Genomic DNA, 22,950 nt, shown 5'->3' with positions numbered 1-22,950 from the left:
TATCTACTTTTGTGGTCATTGCTTGTTAACTTACCTTCATGTGCATTTTCCAGAGGGGTAGATGTTGTAATCTGTTATAGCAAACACACACAAAAAGAGCAAACACCACTCTTGGTTAATTGCAGCACCAGCTTTTGTGGTTTAAATGGAGCCCCCAAGTTCCAAGGATCATCATCTGGGAATGGGTTTTGCCTTCCTGCCCTGCTTGTGAACATCTCAGAGGCATTTGGCTGACCACCATTGGAAACAATATGGTGGAGCAGATGCAACTTTGCTCAGATCCTGCAGGACATGGGTTCGAAACTGAGGTCTGTGAACCGCCTGTGGTCCGCAAGTTTCATTCAAGTGGTCTGCAGCATATCTGTGGATTTGTGGTTGAAGATGGGAGACAACACCTCCATCATATTGAATTTTCAAAGTGGTTTCTAATTGCATTTTTATTGATTCTTTTATTTCTTATGTTGTATTTTATTGTATTACAGTTTGAATTCTATGGAATTACAATTGCTACAACAGGCAGAAAAATCAATGAGTAGTCCACCAAGACACTCAGCAATTTTCAAGTAGTCCATGGGGGGAATTGTTTGGGAATCACTGCAATAGGACTCTTCGAATGACCGGAGACTACCCAGTTAGATTAATGAAATGTTAATGAGCAGGGGCCACAGCTGAGTGGCAGAGCACATGCTTTGCATGCAAAAGGTTCAAGGTCCAATCCCGCACATTTTCCGCAGTTGCTGCTGTACAGCGCATTGCCCTTTCCTCTGGCATACGTGAAGCAGCAACCATCAGACATCTTGTGATGGCTTTTTGCCCAGCCTTTTCCTGACTCCAAAATTTGGAGCCTGATTTACATGTTTAAATCCTCCCGTTATCTGTTTTATTCGCTTTGATATGCTTTTTTATGTATTTTTGTTTTGCTGTTTTAATGGTTGTGGTTTATAATTATATATCATTAAAACAAAAACACAACCTATAAGCCGCTACAAATTGTATATTTAGGATGGTAGTGGAGTGCATACCGCAGATCAGAAAAGGTACTGCCAGGGCCAAGAAGATGCCAGCATGGTTAACGAGCAAAGTCAAGGAAGCTCTTAGAGGCAAAAAGTCTTCCTTCAAAAAATGGAAGTCTTGTCCGAATGAAGAAAATAAAAAAGAACACAAACTCTGGCAAAAGAAATGCAAGAAGACAATAAGGGATGCTAAAAAAGAATTTGAGGAGCACATTGCTAAGAACATAAAAACCAACAACAAAAAATTCTATAAATACATTCAAAGCAGGAGACCATCTAGGGAGGCGATTGGACCCTTGGATGATAAGGGAGTCAAAGGTGTACTAAAGAACGATAAGGAGATTGCAGAGAAGCTAAATGAATTCTTTGCATCTGTCTTCACAGTGAAAGATATAGGGCAGATCCCTGAACCTGAACTAACATTTGCAGGAAGGGATTCTGAGGAACTGAGACAAATAGTGGTAACGAGAGAGGAAGTTCTAAGCTTAATGGACAATATAAAAACTGACAAATCACCGGGCCCGGATGGCATCCACCCGAGAGTTCTCAAAGAACTCCAATGTGAAATTGCTGATCTGCTAACTAAAATATGTAACTTGTCCCTTGGGTCCTCCTCCGTGCCTGAGGACTGGAAAGTGGCAAATGTAACGCCAATCTTCAAAAAGGGATCCAGAGGGGATCCCGGAAATTACAGGCCAGTTAGCTTAACTTCTGTCCCTGGAAAACTGGTAGAAAGTATTATTAAAGCTAGATTAACTAAGCACATAGAAGAACAAGCCTTGCTGAAGCAGAGCCAGTATGGCTTCTGCAAGGGAAAGTCCTGTCTCAGTAACCTATTAGAATTCTTTGAGAGTGTCAACAAGCATATAGATAGAGGTGATCCAGTGGACATAGTGTACTTAGACTTTCAAAAAGCGTTTGACAAGGTACCTCACCAAAGGCTTCTGAGGAAGCTTAGCAGTCATGGAATAAGAGGAGAGGTCCTCTTGTGGATAAGAAATTGGTTAAGAAGCAGAAAGCAGAGAGTAGGAATAAACGGACAGTTCTCCCAATGGAGGGCTGTAGAAAGTGGAGTCCCTCAAGGATCGGTATTGGGACCTGTACTTTTCAACTTGTTCATTAATGACCTAGAATTAGGAGTGAGCAGTGAAGTGGCCAAGTTTGCTGACGACACTAAATTGTTCAGGGTTGTTAAAACAAAAAGGGATTGCGAAGAGCTCCAAAAAGACCTCTCCAAACTGAGTGAATGGGCAGAAAAATGGCAAATGCAATTCAATATAAACAAGTGTAAAATTATGCATATTGGAGCAAAAAATCTTAATTTCACATATACGCTCATGGGGTCTGAACTGGCGGTGACCGACCAGGAGAGAGACCTCGGGGTTGTAGTTGACAGCACAATGAAAATGTCGACCCAGTGTGCAGCAGCTGTGAAAAAGGCAAATTCCATGCTAGCGATAATTAGGAAAGGTATTGAAAATAAAACAGCCGATATCTTAATGCCGTTGTATAAATCTATGGTGCGGCCGCATTTGGAATACTGTGTACAGTTCTGGTCGCCTCATCTCAAAAAGGATATTATAGAGCTGGAAAAGGTTCAGAAGAGGGCAACCAGAATGATCAAGGGGATGGAGCGACTCCCTTACGAGGAAAGGTTGCAGCATTTGGGGCTTTTTAGTTTAGAGAAAAGGCGGGTCAGAGGAGACATGATAGAAGTGTATAAAATTATGCATGGCATTGAGAAAGTGGATAGAGAAAAGTTCTTCTCCCTCTCTCATAATACTAGAACTCGTGGACATTCAAAGAAGCTGAATGTTGGAAGATTCAGGACAGACAAAAGGAAGTACTTCTTTACTCAGCGCATAGTTAAACTATGGAATTTGCTCCCACAAGATGCAGTAATGGCCACCAGCTTGGATGGCTTTAAAAGAAGATTAGACAAATTCATGGAGGACAGGGCTATCAATGGCTACTAGCCATGATGGCTGTGCTCTGCCACCCTAGTCAGAGGCGGCATGCTTCTGAAAACCAGTTGCCGGAAGCCTCAGGAGGGGAGAGTGTTCTTGCACTCGGGTCCTGCTTGCGGGCTTCCCCCAGGCACCTGGTTGGCCACTGTGAGAACAGGATGCTGGACTAGATGGGCCACTGACCTGATCCAGCAGGCTCTTCTTATGTTCTTATGTTCTTATGGTACACCGCTTAGAGATTTCTGAACTATTAAGCAGTTTATAAATGCTTTTAAATAAAAATAAATAAATGGGAAAATAGTCTGACATGGTATAAGGCAGATTCCTATGTATCTAGATACATCTCATACACTTGTGTATGTATATGTGCTTTGAGAATAATGATAAATGAGAAAACAGTCCAAAAGGCCACAAGGTACAGGGAAGGGCTGTCGCCCAGTGACAGAGCATCTGTCTTGCGTGCAGAAGGTCCTGCGTTCAATCCCTGGGATCTGCAGGTAGGGCTGGGAGAGACTCCTGCCTGACACCGTAGATAACCACTGTCAGTTAGTGCAGATGATGATGATGATGATGATTTACCTGTAACTCTGAGGTCCCAGGGCAGATTACAACAGTTTAAAATACATCATTACAAACCATTTACAATCACAAACATCACAAAAATGGGGTGGGTCCTAACAATTTACCTCTTAGGTGTGAAAGGCTAGGGTCAAACTGTACAGCGAAGTTACCAGACACATCTTTGTGGGGAATGAATTCCACAGTTCGAGGGGACTTCCTCAGATAATGCACCCCGGCTTCTGAGACGGCCCCCACTGTTGGTCTTAACACCCGAGAGGGTCTGTAGGGAAGGAGTTGCTCTTTCAGACATTTTGGGCCTAAGTTGTTTAAGGCTTTAAACACTAGCGCCAGCACCTTACGTTAGACCTGGAAACGAACCGGCAAGGGATGCAGCTGTTTTAGAACAGGGGTTAAATGAGATCTAAACGGAACCCCAGCCAGTAATCTGGCTGCTGCATTTTAGAACCCCAGCCAGTAATCTGGCTGCTACAGTTTCCGAGTCATCTTCAAGAGCAGCCCCACTGAGCGAGATGGGCCCATGGTCTGACTTAGTGCAAGGCAGCATCCTATGTTCCTATGAAATGCAAAAAGTACAGTCCGCGACACATCTCTGCAAAACTTGTAAGTATAAGAAACACACAGTGGCATGATTGGCGGTGATCACACCATCTTTATAGTTTTGCTGTGTTAATGGAATGCTAATGTGATGTGTGTGTGTGTGTGTGTGTGTGTGTGACCATGCAGGAAGTTGTAACAGCTGGCCATGCAGTGGAGTGATTTTCCCTCCCCCTTGCTAGACATTCACATTTGATCAGAAATCTGGGTAGGCAGAATTTACTGTGTGGTTCATGTTACCAAACACTGGAGCTTAGGCACTGCGCCCAGGATAAGTGTTTAGTTTGGTCACACTTTGGCATGGAAAAAAACAACAAGGCTTTCCATCTCTTGCTTGGGGATTTCAATGAATAATGAGGAGGGAGGGGGAGGAATTTGGTTCCGTTCACATTTGAACGCAAACCTACCTAATCTGCACTTCCCAAAGGAATATGTGAACAGAAGTGCAGCTGTCCTTCAAAACTCTTCGTTTTCCAAAATTTGCAGGGCAGTTCTCCAACTGCACTATGTAAAGGGGGGAAAAAAGTGTATGTTGGGGGCACGTGTGCGTAAAAATGCATATATAAGTGAAAATAAAATATTTTAAAATGGATTATTTTATGGGAAATAGCTTGCAAAATATGTATATTAGGCTAAATTACATAGATAAATGTGTATATTAGAGAAACGTGCACTAAAATGCTGGCAAATGTATGCTTTTTTAAAAAAAAAATCACAAACGCTTGTGGATTTCTGAACTGAACTGAAGATGGGAAAAATTAGAAACGGAGAGGAACCAAAACTGACAGATTTGTCCATCCCTAATAACGAGAGAGATGCTTGCCCATCAGACTTGCCTGTTGTGGTGTTGAGTTTCCACATTATATACACCAATGGTGTATATAGTGTTTTTTAAAAGACCTTGTACTCTATTCCTGGTGGGGGGTATTCCCTCATGCTGCGTCCAGGTTAGATCTTGTAGGTGTTGCTACAGCTGTGCATGTCAGTAATGATCCTTATGCTAAATGTTTCCGGTCTGCTATGTTCCTGGGAGGATCTTGTGAACTTCAGCTAAACAGTGTCTGCTTGGTATGAGTGATTTAACGTGGTGTAAACAATCGCATGCTCCGTGTGTGTGTGTGTGTGTGTGTGTGTGTGTGTGTGTGTGTGTGTGTGTAAGAGAGAGAGAGAGAGAGTGTGTGTGTGTGTGAGAGAGAGAGAGAGAGAGAGAGAGAGAGGCTGCCATTGGTATCACATTATTTTATTAGAGTTTCAAAGCTGATATTAAGTGGACATGATTTCTTCCTATGGACCATTAACTTTGTTTTATTGCTGGCCTGATGGCCATTATCCTTTCTTGCCAACACATTCCTCCATTAGGCTTGTACAATTAACAAAATATGAGCTGTTTAAGGCGTTGCTTTGGACAATGGGTCAGCGAGAAGCAGGGCTTGGGGAAGAGTGGTGGTTATGTGAACGCTTTGTGACCACGGGAGGCTATGGGGCTGAGTGCAGTTTGGGGGGGGGAGTGGAGAGAGAGAGAGATTTGTGTCCCTTGCAGATAGAAAGTGTATCATCACAAAATACTTGTTTTGGGGTATGGTTGCTCAAATGCAAAATACAGTGCCGGTTATTATGAGTGCACATGTCTGTTCTGATGTGCATTTTTTCCTTTTAAAAATGTGTCAAAGCAAGGACCCTATCCCTTTCCCTCCCTTTGTGTATTTAAGGGATAACACAATTGTAGCAGATGCATAATTTATGCAAGCACACATACACACACATACATAAACACAGATATATATATACACCCATAAACAAAATATTAGGACTGTCGCATGGTTAAATATAGTCAATTAATCATGTAAGTGTTAGTTTATTCATCAATTTTATCTGCATATATTTGCATAGGATTAAAACAAACAGTTCAGATGTCAAAGCATGCATTCTTTGCATTTAGAAGGGGAATCTGTGGTCCTCCAGAGGTTGTTGGACTTCAGCTCCCATCAGTCTCAACCAGCATGGCCAATGGTCAGGAATGATGGGCGTTGGAGTCCAGAAACATCTGGCAGCCCGCAGTATCCCCACCCTTGTTTTAAATTATGTGTGCAATGCAGCAGGCAACACTTTGGGGGAGACATTCCCTACTGAGAAGAAGAGGAATGCCTCTTCTAAGATTATACTTAGGGTGTTACTCCATGTTAGTCCATGCACCTCTGCCATCGCTTGATATTTCTGCCCTGTGAGCTCACTCTGAGAAGTCTGTGCCATAGAATTAACTTTTGTTAAATTATATTCTAAGTGAATAGATGTGTCCTATAGAATATCAAATCTCTTTGCTTATTTGTACTTTAAAATATCCATACCCTGCTTTTCCACCACCCTGGTTGGCAGTGGTGGTATTAGTACCTGCCTTCCACTCACATTGTGCCTTTCCTCCAGTAGATGATGTGAAGGGGGTCATCTCTGTCAACGTTCAGAGTGACATAGAATTGGATTCTTTCCTATAGCTGACCAAACTACTGGGTAAAGTTGATAAAAACCAGGTGTCGGGAACCTTTGGCCCTCTAGATGTTGCTGAACTAAAACTCCCATCAGCCCCAGCAAGCGTTGCCAGTGGCCAGGGATTACGGGAGTTGTAGCTGTTGAGCAACATCTGAAGGGCCATAAGGAATGATACACTGGAAATAAAGGGAATAATTCAGGGCCCCTCCAGATTGTTGTTTGTTTTGCATGTGTATTCTGCAACGTGTTATTGACATAATAATAGTGCATTAGTGATGATTAGTGGGGAGAGTGCATTTGCGAGCTTCCTGTAAGGCTACTACGAGAACAGGATGCAGGACGTTTTCTGGGATAAATAAATTCTAATAAATTAAAAACAACCTATAAGATCCCATACTGTTCTGGAGGGTCTGCTAATCTTCAGGAGCAGGTGTTCAGGTGGCACAGGGCTGGGGGGAACTAGTGAAATTTGGAAGCCCTGATTTAGAATTATAGAAACATAGAATAGTAGAGTTAGAATAAGTCTATAAGACCATTGAGTCCAAGCCCCTGCTCAATGCAGGAATCCAACGTAAAGCGTACCTGACAGGTGGCTGTCCATCTGCCTCTTGAATGCCTCTAGTGTTGCAGAGCTCACCACCTCCCTGGGTAATTGGTTCTGTTGTCATACAGCTGTAACAGTTAGGAAGTTTTTCCTGATGTTCAGCTGAAATCTGGATTCCTATAAGTTGAGCCCATTATTCCGTGTCCTGCACTCTGGGATGATCGAGAAGAGAGCCTGTCCCTCTTATGTGTGACAACCTATCATATATCCCCTCAGTCTTCTCAAGGCTAAACATGCCCATGTCTTTCAGTCTCTCCTCATAGGGCTTTGTTTCTGGTCCCCTAATCATCCTTGTTGCCCTCCTCAGACCCTGTTCCAGTTTGTCTGCATCCTTCTTAAAGTTCAGTGTCCAGAACTGGATGCAGTACTCAAGATGAGGCTTGTGTGAGAGTGTGTGGTTTCTGCTAGTACAAAGCCAACATTCAATTATACAACCAATTCTCTTTACTGAATCTACCTCATCATGTGGTTGTAAGTAGGGATGGGAGAGAGATTTGGTTTCCTAATTTGCACTTCTTGAAACAATATGTGAAGTGAAACACAGCTATCCCTAAATATTAGCACTTTTCAAAATTCTGTGATGCAGTTCTCTAACTGAAACATGTGTACAAAATACATACCATCTTATCAGGAGGTCAGTTCCACACAACATAGGAAGTGGACCTTTAGTGTAGTGGCACCTACCCTTTGGAATTCCCTCCCATTAAATATTAGACAGGCACCATCTCTGTTATCTTTTTGGCACTTATTAAAGACCTTCCACTTTCAACAAGCTTTTTAAGTAGAGACCTTGTCCCAGTCTGCATCTATGTTGGAATTGCTTTTTAAGCTGTTTTTAAAGTTGTTTTTTTAAAAATATGTTTTTAAGATGTTTTGTTTTAATATGTTTTTAAAGATGTTTTTAATATTAAAGTCTTTTGTTTCAAAGATGTTTTAAAGTGTTTTTAGTGTTTTTGTTTGCTGCCCTGGGCTCCTTTTGGAAGGAAGGATGGGATATACATTTAATAAATAAATAAATAAATAATATTAAGAGAAAGTAGTCTATATATAGAAAATATAGAAAATGCATATATTAGTGAAAATAACATACACATGCATTCTGTTAGGGAAAATTGTTTGCAAAAATATGTATATTAGGAGAAATGTGTATTAAAATCCTGATGAATTTTTGTGAGGTGTTTTTATTCAAAAAATTGCAAACAGATGTAGATATGTGAGAAAATGAAGATTGAAAACACAGGAAAACCAACGTTGACAAATGTGTCCATTACTATCACTTAAGGATACATTATGAGGGCCTTCTGAATTCTCTCTCCTGAGCAACTAGGAGGAAGGGTGGGATGAGATGTAATAAATATATTTGGATTCCCATAATTCTTTGTGACATGCTGAGTTTCCACCTTTTAGAATAGTTTCTTTTCTTCATGCCATTGGATACAGCCGACGTCCATGCTGCATTTTTGGTTATCATTTCAACATGTTACATCTTGGCAGCATTATTCCTAGGATCATGGTTTTTTTCTTACACAAAACCTTCCATTATATTAATAGGCAAATTCTGGAGTTGGATCCTGAAGTGTTTGCCTTTCAAGCTGATCCGTTCGAAAGGATTTCCGAATGGTAAGTAGCGTGATTGGCATTTTATACTGTGCTGCACAGAGGTTACAGGTTAAAGATCAAGCTGGAATTCTAGCATTTTGCATCATTGCACGTAACGTACTGAAATAATATGCCTGAATGTGACCAAAAAAAAGGGATAGAGTACAATGCATTTTAACTGGTTTTCATGGATTCTGCATTACGACTGACAATATTTAAAGTGTGTGATTAGTTCTACAGCTGGGATAGCTAATCCATAGCCCTCCAGGTTTTGTAGCCTGAGGATGATGGAGCTATAGTTCAGCAACATCTGGATGGCCACTGGTTAGCCGCCCCTCCTGTACAGTAACAGTGGTCTGGAAAGGTAGATGTGCATAAAGGGAATGTTGGTCGGCATACTCCTCCCTCTCTTGTTGCCCCCATTTGTATACATGGTGAGGTGGGCTCTGCCTTTTATACCTGTGGCTCATCTGACTCAACATTTCCTGAATATGTGCATACAGCAGAGTCTAGTTCACTTCCTGTATGTCGGGATGGGCTACATTTTTGCTGAGGGCCACATTTCCTTGGGGGAAATGTCAGCAGTAGGCAGGTCCACCCACTTTATTCTCTCTCTCTTCTTCCATGCCCAGTGGGCTGTTGGGAGAGGGACAGATGGCTGTTGCCTGAGGTCTGGCAGAGGGCCTTTGAAATGAGGCTGAGGGTTGCGTGAGGCCCCACGGCCACAGTCTGCCCACTTTTGCTACATGTAATTGATTTTGGTGCTCGCCATACTGTTAGTGCCGTTCGTTGTCCGATCATTTATGGTGAACGTTTTGTGTGGTTGGCAGAGCTGACAGAAGCATTGAGACTTATCCTGGTTGAGCAAAGTCAGTTGTGCCTCTCTCTTTTTTTCATTCCCCTTCCCATCTGTGCATAATTTACATGAACTAGTTTAGCCAGAAGAATTGTACATTTGGCTGGTTGGGAAAGACCTGAGAGGTGACCAAGCTGATCAGTCTGAAGTGGGGACCTGCTATAGGTTAAGTGAACCGATCAACCTGTTTAACGAAAGCATGTATCCTGTGGTTTGGGGGGGGGCAGGGGGAATATTATTGGGGGCAAATAACTAACATAAAGCTAATATCAGTTGGACAGGACTATTGTGCTCTTGTCCTGCTTGTGGGCTTCTGCTAGGCATCTATTTGGCCGCTCTGAGAAACAGGATGTTAGACTAGATGGGCTTTTGGCCTGATCCAGCAGGTCTCTTCTTGAATACTTCAGTGATGTAGTACAAGTAAATAAAATAAAGGGGTTGAGGAAAGCCTATGCTTGTGGTGTGAATCTGTTCAGGGCCGATATTCCTCCCTGGGTTCGCAGAGGCAAGGGGGAGTTATCCGTTTGGCTGGGATGAAAACCATCCAAAGTAGAGAAGTGGTGCTGAAGGCAAGGAGTGAAGGAGGCAACGGGGGGAGAAGCAGCAGGCGGAGGGAAGAATAGGTTGAGGAGAGTGACTGTTGGGGTGCCAGGGTCTGAAACCTAGAACTGTCAGCATATTGGAGCATGTTCTTGGGCAGTGAAGAACTCTCGAGGTGTGATTGGCCCCACCCAACTAGGCTGGCCTTTGGGTACTTCTGGACAGGAAGAGCTATAAAAGCCTTCTTGTTTGAACTGAGACCCATCCTCAGTATTGGGATTGATTTGTTAAACCACTCTGGGAACTGTAGCCCTGTGAGGAGAAGCGGAGTCTCCGAACAACTCTTAGCACCCTTTACCAACTACAGTTCCCAGGATTCTATGGGGGAAAAGATGATACTGCTTTAAATGTATAGTTCAGATACGGCCCTTGCCTGTGCAACAAAGGCCTTCTTGGCTCTCTGATACGATTGTCTCCGACCCCTTGCTCTAGATTATGATGATGATGATTTTCTTATTTATTTCTTACATTTATATCCCATCTTTCCTTCAAGGAGCTTGTGGTGTCTATGGTTCTTCTCTCCCCATTTGATCCTCACAACAGTCCTGTGAGGTAGGGTAGGCTGAGAGGCAGTGACTGGCAATGAGCTTCATGGCTGGGTGGGGATTCAGACCCTGGTCTCCCAGGTCATAGGCCAACACTCTAACTATTACACCATGCTGGCTGTGACTCCTGGCTGCCCTCTGTCATCTGCTTGTGGCTGAACTGAGTAAGCAGATGAATCGTTCCCCACTTCATACCTCCATGCCAGGAAAAGCATCACCTGCGTCAGGCTGCTGTTAAGGGTAGCTTTAAAACTTAAGAACTTAAAAGCATTGGGATGATGGGGCTTGGATATTACATACTGAACAGAGCCAACCAGCCAGTTCTTTGGGTGCAGGCTCCTGGTGCCATTTCAATAACGCCCTGGCTCCTAACCAATCTATGTGTATATATGATTAACTGTTATCAGCAGATATTATCACTCCTGTGTAAAAATAGACTGTGATGAGGATTTGAATAAATTGTAAGAGCAGATAACTTGATACCGCATAGCATCATGCAGCTGGTTGAGCAAGGGGCCTACTCATCCTTGACCTCATACGGCTCACAGAGATCAGTGCCTGCTTATGGAGCTGGTGATTAAAAGTTGCAGCTTTGCTGACCTGCATCTGACAAAGGAAGCCCATTTCACTATCCATTCCCCTCCCGCTCTCCCATTGTCCATCCGCAAGTGCCCCTTCAATTATCCTAGGCATTTCTCTTCACCTCTCTGGATGCACAGTGAGCTTTCACAATGACCCATATGAGTCTCTTTCCACAATCAATGTTCATGTGGATTTTTGATTAATTTATATTAAAACTGGAAGTGAGATGACCATTCAGTTTGACTGCTTTTTGTTTGAAGTTTTGGGGGGCTGGGGGAGAAGAGATGAAAGGGAGAAAGAGACTTCCAGGAATATTGGCATGCTGAGGAATGGAGTCTAGAAATTTTCAATGGTTAGGAGAAGCAGTGGCAGCCCAGCAGACCACCACATCCTCTTACAATATCTGCTATGTCTTAATGCAGCATTGTTCCAGAGGCATTGGTGGTGGTGGTGGTGGTGATGGGTGACCCCATTGCATAAGACCTGTATGTGGTAATTACCCCACTATTTTCATGGAGTCTAGGCTGCCCCCATGGAACTAATGCTGTTTTTAAATACCACTGTACTATTGGGAGCCGTATCAAATGATATCTCTGTCCCCGGGATAATGGCAGGCAACGGGGTAACCTTGCTAGAGTGGGATGATAGCTGTGTTGATGTTGTTCGATTATTTGAAAGATGAATAGGAAGCATGTTCCTACTTTTGGAAGTAGATAGGGACACAACTTCTAAAGAGAGGGTATGGTTCTACCCAAGGCTGATTGAGGCCCGCCCTGCCTCCTTTGTGATTGAAAGTGAGCAGAGAAACAGCTATCTGGTACTGTGCTGATGTGCCAGGAGAGAAAGCCCCTTCACAGAGAAATGATGGCAGTTGGCATTGCACTAGGGCTTAGCAGCCATTTCTGGTGCATTATTTTTGAATTATTATGAGTTTGTATTGAACCAGGTGGGTTGTTTGAGTTTTGATTTTTGATTTTTTTTGTTTTGTTTTACTGATGTGCTATTGTATGTGGTTTTGAAAAAAAATATATAGATGGAAATTTTTGGCTTGTTTTTAAAATGTTTTGTTATTGTTGTGACCCACTTGTAGCTCAACTTTAGCTCAAGCCGAATATAAATACTCAGTCCAAAAATGAAAGGGGGGAGTCATTCCAAATGGCACATACAGGAAGTGTGTGTTTGTGGGGGGGGAGAGACTTGGGTTGTGACTTGCAATGTCCTCATGACACCACCTTCCAATAGTGTCAGTTTGGTGGAAGTAGTGATACGGTCTCCCCAAAACAAAATGCCTTGAGAGTTGCACTTGTTCAGGAATCACAGTTTACCAGAAAACTTGGAGTAGGTGTTTGAGTGCATGCAATTCTCCAACAACAGATGCATTTGCTGAGGCAGCATCCTGCAGTTGTGCAGGCTTGTCAGGTTCACCACAGCATCTTCCAAGGCTTTAGAATGGACAATGTCTTAACTGCTGCCCTGAGGTCCTTTGGGATGAAGGGCAGGATGTAAATTTAACAAATAAGTAATAATAAAAGCTGGTTTTAAAAAAATGATGAGGAGGATTATATCTTGTATCTGCCCATTCTGCTTTGTTAACTGACTAATGGACACAAATCCCTGCTGTAATTGAAACTGCATTTTTGTTTTTGTAACATAGGTTTTGAATTTCCAGAACTTCAAGACAACCTTCCCATATTTTACATGAACAACATTGCAGATGCTACAACTGACCAATGGCTTGGGTTTGCTTTGTTCCTGTTTTGAATCATAGATGGAAGGAATTTTAAGTACCTCCCCCCCCCCATAAGTGGGGTCAGGGGACTGGTGGGAGGTGCATTCAGGTCCTGCAGATTAGCCCACCTTCTTCTCAGTCAGTGGTAGCATTTCAAAAAGTGGCCCACAAATTATTATTTCAATTCTGCTGAAGCAGTTTGAAAATTTGGTGTGAGTGTGGAGGGAGCAGGGTTATATGGCACACATGCACTGAGGGGGTTACATGCTAAATCCTGAAAACTGCTTGCTAAATAAAGGACCATAATGAGCAGCCTGGGACTTCTTGCATGAACAATAAGATGCATACATGTGGCATACACACCTCTGGATCCTGGCTGTGATATTTAGCATGGGCAAGATGCTGAAGCTTTTCCTGTGCCTTCTGCAGGCAAATGATTTGTGTGACAGAAGAACCAATGTATCTGGGGAGAGAATTCTTTCTTCTTCCTTGTTTCCCTAGAGGCATTGATACCCTTTCTGTTTGCGTGTATACCTACTGTTTTCTTTTTCTTTGTTCTTGATCAGGGAAAGCTGAGAGCACATTTCCCTGCAAGCTTTGAAAACCAGATTCCTCAGCCCACCTTTTTGCAATAACAACTCCATAAGCTTAGCCAGCTGTTGGCGAGCTCCACCTTTCACACTCTGCAGTTTTATGAACCCATGAATTTGACTCTTTGATCATCTGCACAGAGCCCAGATGCCAAAGGTCAGGATAGCTTTAAAGATGGACAAAGGCTTTGAGGCTGACCAAGTACTGTGAAGGGGGCCAGTGTAAAGAGTGAAATCTTTCTTTCTTTCTTTCTTTCTTTCTTTCTTTCTTTCTTTCTTTCTTTCTTTCTTTCTTTCTTTCTTTCTTTCTTTCTTTCTTTCTTTCTTTCGAGTGTTGTATCCCTAATGAGTGTGTTTTGGAAATAATCTCTTTGCTTGTGCATTATCGGGGAAAGCCACTATGCACTCATGCCTCATGCTCACAAACCCCATGGATTTCTGGCACATTAAACACACACACAACTCCCCTAGTGTAAACAATCCTACATGTATTGCAAGAGGCTCTTGAGTGCAATAGGGAAAATGTATGGTGCCGTGAAAGTAGGAATGCATCAATTGGTCAATTCTGGTTTCTCCTAATTTCTCATTTTTCCAAGCTTAACTTCAGTTCTTTACAATTCCGCATGTTTTCCCTTAAAAAAAAAAGTTCTCATGAAAATTCATCAGCATTTTAGAGTGAATTTCTCCATAAAACACAATGTCTTGCAATTTCCCTTAATACAGTGCATTTTTCTGTGTTACTTTAATTTATATATGTATCTTATGCACATTTTCCTCTAATATAGGCATTCTTGGACATGTTATCTGGTTGAAGAACTGCATGGCAAAATTCAGGAAACTGAGAATTTCATAGGATTTTTGTTCACTTATTGTTTCAGTAAAGGCAAATTTAGGAGTTTTGCATGAAAATTTGAACCAAACTGAATTTCTCCCATATCCTTGGTGGAAAGCCCCATGCAAATCCTTAGCAAGACTGTGATCTTTTTGGGTATCATTTTTTTTTACAGATTTGGGTTTTCTTTTGAAAATCCAGTGGAATCAAAGGCGATGGTAGAACAAGTGGCTTCAAAAAGCCTATGCAGCCCTGCCACTTTCCTCCTTGTGAATCTCCAAAACTAATAGCAGTTAGGCAAATTTCACCTGGCCCAATGTGGTTACTTGCTTTCATAGATGACAATGGGGACTGAAGGAGAAGTGACAGAATGTCACATTACAAAGTGAACCAGGCTATCAGCCTGCCTTGTGTGCATAATCTGATACTCCCGCACACATATCCCCTCTGGTTTCTGCACTGAAATTTAATGCAACTAAAACAAAGGCATTCTGGCTGATGTAGAAAGACTTGTGGCCGTATAATATGTTAACAGCAGGAGAGCCCGAGGGCTGTAAAGTATGGAGCTGTCTTGATTTTTTTCTCCTCCTGTTTGGGTTTTGTTGCATGATTTATTCCACAATTGTTACCCCAGCTCTTAAGCTTCCTGCAGGACTCCCCTTTTTGATCTCAAAAGTGCACACATTTCTAACAATATTCTTGACTGCCTAGTTTTCCCCATGCCATTCAGAATTAAGGATGGACAAGAATTTAGATTCAGGTCACATTTGAAGCCAAATTTATCATATTCGCACTTTCTGAAACAATATGAAAGCCGAAACACAGCCACCCTTCCAAATTCTCACTTATTCGAATTTTGAAATGCAGTTTTCCAACCAAACATTTTTTTTTTAAATGCATATATTCAGGGAAAGGGTGCATAAAAATGAATATATGAGTGAAAATAACATACAAAAATGCATTATATGATTAGAAATGACTTGCAAAAATGTGTACATTAGTCAAAATTGCCTACAAAAATGTAATTATTAGGAGAAATTTGCACTAAAATGCTGGAGAATTTTCATGAGGATTTATTTTTAAAAAATTGCAAGTTGCTGTAGAAATGTGGAGAACTGAATTTAACATTGGGAAAAAATGAGAAGCTGAGAGAACGGAAATGGACAGATCTTTCCATCTCCATCAGAATCCTTTCCTTAAAAATCTACTGAGAGGAGCCTGTTCTTCTCATTGCATAAGGAGAGGGGGGGACGGATAGGCATGATAGGGTGGAGGGTCAGACAGTAGAACCCATGTTAAGGGGGTGGGGGATGCAGTTGATGAGTGCCAAATGGGACCATATTGTACTAGTACAAGAGCTTACCTATTATTTATTTATTATTTAAAGCATTTTCCCCACTCTTCAGCAAAAAAAAAAAAAAAGACTCCAAGAGTAGCTTATAAAAATCAGTGATAAGACAATTGCTGCTTCCAGGCCTTTAAATTCTAAGACATGACAAAAACAGAAAATGCACTGGGAGGAAGGAGGAGAAAGGCAAAGTCAGACACTACTTCTTAGCTGCAAAGTTCTTAACATGACCAGTTTGAATGGTAGACAGTTCAAAGAGATGAAGGAGACAAAGGTGGGTGCTACTTGTCAATTCTTCATAATGCGCCTGGAATGATGCTATGTCAATACATAATATCATTCCAAGGGACATTCTCCTAACAACTCTCAGCACCCTTAACAAACTGTGGTGCCAAGGCTTATTTTGGAAAAGCCATGTCAATTCAAAGTAGTATGATATGCCTTTAAATGTATAGTGCAGATGGGGTCAAAGATCCTGTCTTGTTCTAGTTCTTTAATTCTTGTATTATTGTAAAAGATATTGGATTTTGTAATGGCTTATGCTAGTTGGTTTTAGTCATATTTTGAGTGGAGTCTCACTGCTGGCCTTTGGCTACGCAATAAAGATTTGGATTTCGCAAGATTCATTCCCTCAGGACCATGCCTGCAAATTTCATCCTATTCTGCAAAACAACCAGAAAAGGTTATAGGTGGTTTCTTTTTCTTTCTTTCTTTCTTTTATACCTAAATCCTAAAGATTCCCAGCACAAAAGCCCCTAGACTAATTTGTCTATAAGCTGTCAGACTGGGGCGGGGCTGCTATGCCTGACAAGTTCATCCACATTTGACAAAAAGAGCCATTTAATTTTTTTCCATCATAGTGATTGGGGAAGGAATGAAGCTTTGCTCTTCTGAAGCAAATTTTGCTTCAGACTGTGAGCTGAACTGAGCAGCCTCTAAAGTGCTTTGGACCACAGTGGGGGGTTTTCTGAAGTGCTGAATCAAGGTCCAAATCAAATCTTGTGGTCAGTGCATTTTTGTGTAGACTTTTTTAAAGTTGCAGATTAAACTGAAAATGGGATGGAAAAGATTTTGAATGAACACAAGTGTAAGTGGCTTCAGTTGGAAATAAATTCATCCATCCATCCTTGGTTGCAATGCCCTTAGTTTGGAGTGGAGTTTGCCAGCCTAGTGAGCGACCCTGCTCATCCATTCACTTTGTCCATTTAAAAAATGTCATCTCCCTACCTGTGTTCCCCTGCTTTAGCCAGTCATAGCTTTTCCTTTCCTTTTCTTCTGCCTGAGTTAATAATCTTTACTCAGTTTTTTTGAGTCAATAGGCCAGCCCAATGAAAGACAGGAAACTGGAAAAATCTTTGACATTTAAGGCTTTCCTTCATTTAATGTTACCCTTATAGGTTTTCTCTTCTCTTGGGGGCTCTTGTGTGATGATCTGCTTCCTTGCGGATGCTGAAACTTTCAGTCAAATCAGTTTAAAATGAAGAAATCCAATCAGATGCCTTTTCATGAAATGTGCTTCACTGGTAAGCATCTGCTGGATTTAATGTTAATTTAAAAAAAAGCAGGTCTCTGATCTAAGGTTTATTTATTTATTTATTTATTTTATTATATTTGTATACCGCCCCATAGCCGAAGCTCTCTGGGCAGTTTACAGTAACTAAAAAATTAAAACAAATACAATTTAAAACAGATCTTATAAAAACAATTTAAAACACAATTAAAAAATTTAAACAGTATAAAACACATGCTAAAATGCCTGGGAGAAGAGGAAAGTCTTGACCTGGTGCTGAAAAGATAACAGTGTTGGCGCCAGGTGCACCTTGTCACAGAGATCATTCCATAATTTGTGGGCCACCACTGAAAAGGCCCTCTCCCTTGTTGCCATCCTCCGAGCTTCCCTTGGAGTAGGCACCCGGAGGAGGACCTTTGATCTTTAATGTAGTGTACGGGTGGGTTTGTATCAGGAGAGGCGTTCCATCATAGTCGTTGGTTATATTGTATCCACCTTTTCTCTAATACAGGGTTGGGGAATCTGTGGCCCTGCAGATGTCATTGAACTACAACAACCTTCACCCCCTTCAGACAAAGTTTTGACACGGTCAGCCTGTGTAGATAGAGCTGACTATCTGAACATGTGTCTCATTCTGTGGTCTTTGAGCAAGCCTTGGCTTCCTCCCGTCGTACAATTTCTTTCCCATCTGGCTCTCTGACTGGGTCACCTGTACCAAAGAATGAGAAGGAAGGGTATGTAGTTGTGGAAGAACTACTGGCGCAAGGAACACTCTGGCTGGAATGTTGAATTACATCATCTTCATGTCCACTTAAAAACTAGAGGTGGTATTCAATGCTAGTTCTACTCAGAGTAGGCTGTTGGTGTTAATAAATATGGCTAACTTAGGTTCATTAATTTCAGTTGGTCTACTTTGAGTAGGACTTAGTTGAATACAGGCTTCCAGTTGGCAATAACAGACTGACAGTGGATGGAACGAGGCTAGGCTAATATAATTCCCCTTCCACCTTTTTTCCATATTTTCATGAAGAAATGATGTTCCCAAGATGCTATCAAACAACTGAAAGTGCTCCAGAAGATCCATCTGTTTTTGGCTGAATTTGCTCACATATGGAGTTCTACAGCAGCTACCTAGAAGGAATATTATGTACCTATTTTGTTTTGATTGCATCTTAATTGCGTAATAAGTGAAACTAGCAATGTTATATTTCCCCATCTGTGATCATTTTAGATCCATATTGCATCCACATGTTCGTTTTTTTGGAGCTTTAAAATCTGAAAGAGTGAGAGAGTCTGATATCATCAGTCATAAGTTTTCCTCTGTGCTATAGTACTGCTGTTCAGTCATATTTAGGGTGATATTTCCTGCATAACCCTTAGTTTGCAGTATCTGAAATAAGGAACAGTTGTTCTGTGGATCAACATAGAATTAGAGTTGACCTGAAACAGTGAACATTTTCATTTTCAGTGAACATTTTGGGACCTCCAAAATGCCCCTTTCAGCCCAAGCTGGTCATTGATTAAAAATTGGCACAGCCCTATGAGGGATATAAGAATTTCTCATTCAGCCTATTTTCTGTTTTCAGATGTATACACAAAAAATAAATCAGATAGCCCTCCCACAAATCTTCATATGTCTTTTCCCTTCCATTTTTTAAAAAATGTGATGAGTTGTATTTATTTTATTTTATTTTATTTATTCGACTTATTAGTCACTTATCTGGCTAAATTGTCAGCCACTCTAAGCGACATACAAAGTAGAACATGTAAACATCAAAACTCAGGTCCTGCTTGCAGGCTTCCCACAGGGAATGGTGACTGGTGCCCATCAAGGCTGATGAGGTGAAATGCAGGGAGCTCAGACAATAGGCACAGTCCAAGCCAATGACAGGTAGAGCCAACTCATTCTAGTTTTGTCCTCCCGGCTGAATTCTACAAGGGCAACATTGAGACTAAGGAGGAGGAAGCTGGCAGGTTGTTCCACCCTCCCATTGGTTGTAAATAAGAAAGCAGACAGGTGGTAGGGCTGGGTGAGGGCAGACTGAGATTGGTGGGGCAGTGCCCCTCTTGTCCTAGTGGACCAGCTTCTGTTGTCCATAGGCATCTGGTTGGTCACCATGAGAACAGAACACTGGACTAAATGGGCCTTTGGCCTCATGGCTGGCACCAGACCACGGGTCACTGACCCTCCCTGCACACGCACACTCGCTTAAATACACCCACCCATGCCACCTCTTGCATCACTGCATCAGCACACATGCCTACCATCACACGGCGCGGGTCCGCAATACCTAATGGAACGCCTCTCCCGATATGAACCTACCCGTACACTGCGTGCAACATCGAAGGCCCTCCTCCGGGTCCCGACTCATAGAGAGGCTCGGAGGATGACGACAAGATCTAGGGCCTTCTCAGTGGTGGCCCCCGAACTATGGAACACTCGCCCTGATGAGGTGCGCCTGGCACCAACATTGCTTTCTTTTCGGCGCCGGGTTAAAACGTACCTCTTTTCCCAGGCATTTTAATATATTTTAGTATATTTATAACACTCTGGTATACTAAATTAATTGTGTAATATGTTTTTAGCTTTGAGAATTGTTATTATGTGTGTGGTAATTATTATGTGATTTTATCTTATTGTATTTTTATATTTATGTTGTTCACCGCCCAGAGAGCCATTGGCTGTGGGCGGTATAGAAACTGAATAAATAAATAAATATAAATAAATTGATGCCCCTGCTGCCATCTTGGTTGATGGTGGGCATGCACGTGCAATGCACTGATGTTGCGACATGAGAGACTGCACAACCAGGTGTATTTAAGAGCACGCTAGCTACACATGCATGCGTGGGTGGTGTTGCCTGGGAGAATGGAACTCATGGTCCACAACCTGCACCACCATCTAGTCCAATTTGCGATCACGCTTCACAACCCAATGCTGGTGGGAGTTGCAGGGTGGGAGCTCCACACACCCAGTCCCAGCCACAGGGGACCTTGGCCAGCTGCAGGGGCCTTTGGCCAGTGCCTAACCTGGCCATCTGCTGACACTGGGCCTGTTTAGCCTGATCCACCAGGGCTCTTTTTATGTTCTTATGAAGTGACACACACAACATTTTTTAAAATGGCTCTAATGTCAAATATAATTTTTGAGTGTACATTCTGTTTAATCATGTCTCTGTGCCATAGTTATAAAATAAACACATTATCTGTGGCACTTTAACATACACTTCAATCCTGAACCTAGATTGTTGATACAGACCATTAGTATCCTTGACCTATCTGGCAGCCTGAGGCCTTTTTTCCACAGAGCATACAGTAAAATATTGTAACTGACACCTATTTAACTTTTACTGTTTTGTGAAGGGAGACTATTCTGTTTCACTTTTTTGCCCTTAGGCATTTGTGGAGTTTAGGGGGAACTAGTCAGTTGTCACCTTTTCCTTTTTTAAAAATAAATTGAATCAGCAGGTTACAGAGTTGTTTTTTTAAAGACCCAAAATAAATAAAGTCTGCCACCAGCTAAGCAAAAGGAAAAGGCAGTAAATGGGGATGGAAAGATCTGTCAATTTTGGTTCTCTCAGTTTCTCATTTTTCCAATCTTAAATTCTGTTCTCCACATTTCTGCAGCAATATTTGGTGTGTATTTTTTATAAAAAAAGATCCTCATGAAAACACTTCCACATTTTAGTGTGAATTTCTCCTAATAACCACAGGTACAATTTTTTGCAGGCATTTTCTCCTAATATACAGTAGGGCCCCACTTACCGGCGCTTCGCTTACCGGCGTTCCGCTAATGCGGTGGCTTTCATTCCCCGTTTTAAAGCTGCTTTTGCGGCATTTTGGAGCATTTTTGCATGATGTGCCCCATTATATTCAATGGGGTTCCGCTTTACGGTGATTTCTGCTTTACGGCAGGGGTCCGGAACGGAACCTGCCATATAAGCGGGGCCTGCCTGTAATGTGTTTTTGTAAACACTGCTTGGTTGGAGAACGAATCACAAGATTCGTATAAGTGCAAATTTCAAAGGATAGCTGTTTTTCAGTTCTCGTATTGTTTTGGAAAGTGAAAATTTGAGATTTGGCTTTAAATGTAAACTGGATTGAATTTCTCCCCCATCATTAGTAGTAAATCTCTGTCTCTCTGTTTGCTCAAAGCAGCAGTTCTAGGTTGGTGATTAAGGTGTACCTACACCATCAGTTACTCTGGGATAACAATTCTGAATTGTCTTCTGTGTGTTCAAGGATGAGTCAGAGGTAAAAATGTTTAGAGAAGTATGTAATCCATGGCAAGATGAGGGGTTCTTTACCCACTTCTCCTGTTTTACCTTAGAGTGAGTCATCATAAAAACTAGCCAGGATGCCTAACCTGTTGCCCTCCAGATGTTCTTGGACTCTAACCCCTATCAGCTCCAGCTGGCATAATCAGTGGCAGTGGTGGCAGATAGCTCCATGTCAGTGGGGCAATGGAATCTGCTCTGGGTTTCAGTCTAAACTTTAAAGAGCTGTCCAAGGTGCTTCAGAAAGTTCTGACTAAAACCCAGAGCAGATCCCATTGCCCCACTCACATGGAGCCACTAGCTGCCACTGGCTAATGATCAGGGATGGGAGCTGTAGCCTAGCAACATCTAGATAGTCACAGGTTAGCCACCTCTGATATAAACAGTAGACATAGTTGTTTGCTGTGGGTGGGAGGGCTGTAGCCTGAAAATGGAATACCAGTGTCTAACTCCTGGAAGGGTTCCTCACCACCACTGGCAGTGTTAAATCCTAGATTGAACTCCCCATTGAAGCACATGATTAATTTGCCTTTGAAAGGTAAACATGATAGTCTGATCTTATTGTGGTTTTATGGTATGTGTACATTGAAGGGCAAAGAATGGAGCTATATCTTGGCCTTTTATGTGTCTCTTGTCCAGCTTGCTTAGATACAGCTCATAAACCAAAGAGAATAGTTCTCCTTTGTGTTTGGCAAGAAGGTTCCAGAAACTTGTGTGTTTGCTAGCTAGAGTTCAAACAGAGCCCTCTTTACAGGAGGTCTATGGGAGCTTAATTGGTGTAGATTTTCTTAATCACCTGGCTTGAGTGTGAGTGTGTGTGTGTGTGTGTGTGTGTGTGTGTGTGAGAGAGAGAGAGAGAGAGAGAGAGAGAGAGAGAGAACTTACATCTCAGACATCAGGTGGGTCATTGCCTCACTGGAGTTCTTCAAAAGAGGCCAGTAACTGTGGAAGAAGAGAATTAATGTACCGAACTCTGTTAAAGTTCAGGAGTCTATCTGCTGGCAGAACACCCCCCCCCACAAAAAATACATGAACATCAAACAGGAGGAGGCTTTGCTTTGATAGAGGAAGTCCTAACTGTGGAAGAATCTGGACAAAATTCACAATTATTATTTATTATTATTATTTATTGGATTTCTTAGTCGCCCATCTGGCTGGCTAATCAGTCACTCTGGGCGACGTACAAAATAAGCAAAATAGCACAAAATGACACATCAATACAATAACATTAAAATCTA

The 22,950-nt window shown here is 41.9% G+C and overlaps 1 protein-coding gene across 7 annotated transcripts in view; it reads left to right on the top strand.

The window, feature by feature from the left end:
• The window catches only part of PKNOX2 (PBX/knotted 1 homeobox 2), a 467,254-nt gene that overhangs the window by 109,697 nt on the left and 334,607 nt on the right, over positions 1-22,950 (top strand). For all 7 annotated transcript variants that reach the window (XM_061592847.1, XM_061592840.1, XM_061592843.1 and 4 more), the window contains one exon: positions 8,796-8,864. The gene's annotated coding sequence lies outside the window, so the exon portion shown is untranslated. The remainder of the gene's footprint in view (positions 1-8,795; positions 8,865-22,950) is intronic.

The sequence above is a fragment of the Rhineura floridana genome, chromosome 12 (genome assembly GCF_030035675.1).
Source record: "Rhineura floridana isolate rRhiFlo1 chromosome 12, rRhiFlo1.hap2, whole genome shotgun sequence".
NCBI lineage: Eukaryota > Metazoa > Chordata > Lepidosauria > Squamata > Rhineuridae > Rhineura > Rhineura floridana.
This window is presented reverse-complemented; position numbering and strand designations above follow the sequence as displayed.